This window comes from Aplysia californica, unplaced genomic scaffold, assembly GCF_000002075.1.
Source record: "Aplysia californica isolate F4 #8 unplaced genomic scaffold, AplCal3.0 scaffold00259, whole genome shotgun sequence".
NCBI lineage: Eukaryota > Metazoa > Mollusca > Gastropoda > Aplysiida > Aplysiidae > Aplysia > Aplysia californica.
Window position 1 is genome coordinate 929019 of NW_004797529.1, and position 1961 is coordinate 930979.

A 1961-nucleotide genomic window follows, 5' to 3' on the forward strand; every position below is an offset into this window, starting at 1 on the left:
CCGACTTTGTAATTTTTTGGGGGGGGGGGTTTGTATGTGGGTGTATCTATATATCTATCTTGCTTTTCTCCTGCATCTCTTTACTGAAACTGGAGATCTGTCAGAGTAAAGATATTATGATTTCTGATGTACTGTGAAATTAGTCCAAAATGTCAATAGTTATATTATATTATATTATTATTATTATAATTTGTACTGGAAGTAATTATATTACTCCTACTCTTGGTCATCATTTGAGGTGAAATAAAAAGTATCCCACTGAGAGGAAACAAAACAATTACAGTATTTGGGTGCACTTCTAAAAAGGTTTTATCTGAATTATGAGATATAATTACAATAACCTCAAGTTTGGACAGTTGAATGCATAATATGTGAGGCAGCGTGGTGGAGTCAGGCTCTCGTCAATTTTTGGGCATATAGAGTTATTGGAATCATCTAAAAGCTTGTTCACTTGTCTTTATTTGGATGAAAAAAATATCAATTTATCTTGAATACAAGTCGAGATATTTGCGAATGAAGGAGGTGGGGGTCACCTGTTTTCAGAGGTAAAATAAGTGAGAAAATGGCCGCCAAAGATTAGTTATTTCCTTAGCTTAAGAGTCCGTGGTAACTGAACATTTACATTTTTTTGTGACTTTAATCAACATTTAAAAAAAAAAATCCACTCGGAAATTAGTTTTTTATGGGCATGAAAGGTGTTGAGCCAAAAAACAAAAATTTGATAAAAATTCACAAACTTGCGGAAAAATGCAAGTTTCTTCACTTTTATTATTTTGACGAGAGCCTGATTCCACCACTTTGCCTCACATATGAATATGAATGAAAGGACACGTGTGTGAGAATTTTTTAGTGTTAAGATTATATTTTTCTTTCAGCTCTATGTATACTGAAACTTGCTTGAAAATAAAGAAAAAAAACAACATTTGTCGTTTATTAGTCTCTAATTTTTTCTCCCTTTTGTTTCTGTTCAACATGAAGCACATCGGTGGGGAATTCTACAGGGAATGTGGGCTCTTGTGGCCTAGAGGTTAAGGTGTTGGCCTCTCATTGAAAGGTCCCGGGTTCGAATCCGGGTAACGACCGAAAATTTTTCTTCTCTAAAATTTTCTCCTTTCACCTGCTTTCCTGCTCTCTAGCAATGTTCTGTCGCCTGCTTTCGCCTCCTCTTTCTGCCCCCACCCCCTCACCTCCTTAGCCTCCTCCTCTGGGCTCCTGATTCTTTCTGCAGCCTTTCTACTACTACTCCTTGGCTCCTTCTTACTGCTGTCTTTCTGACACACCCCTGATCTTCTGGTAGGAAAGATCTACACCTAGCCTTCTCGGACAAGGGCGAAAAATCTCGGAGGGCCCGTGTGCAAGTTGCGCACGTTAAAGATCCATTGGGTGTCTAAAATCGATGTGAGTAGACTTTGGACGCCACCCAGGCAGAATTCAAAACTCCCTACCAACTGAAAATATTAGGTGTGTCCCGCGCTTATATGACCTGTTGCGAGTGCCGTAAAACACTTGCCAAAAAAAACAACAACACCAACCTTCAGGGAATTTCTCCTCCTTGGTGGGTGGTTGGCAGGTGCTTAGGTGTGGTTTGCTCCTTGTTTCCTGTTCAACACCTATCATCTTTATCTCCCCGCCTTCTTTTTTTGTGATTGTTACTCTGTTGTAACACCTCTTATCTTCGGCACCTACATGACTTATTGTGTTGCAAGTGCCGTAAAACTCTTACTAAAATTTAAACTGAAATCGCTTAAGTTGATCTTCGATTAAGTTGATCTTCGGTTACGTTGATCTTTGTCTTGGGTCCCAGTCCCAACATCTCTTCTTCTTTGCAGGTCCCAACAATTAAGTTGGATCTTCATATGAATTCATTTGTTATTCACCCCCCCTCCCCGTTGACATGATGAACTCATCCGTAGTCGACTGTATAACATTGTACTTTATTACTTTTTTAACCCTATCCGTAC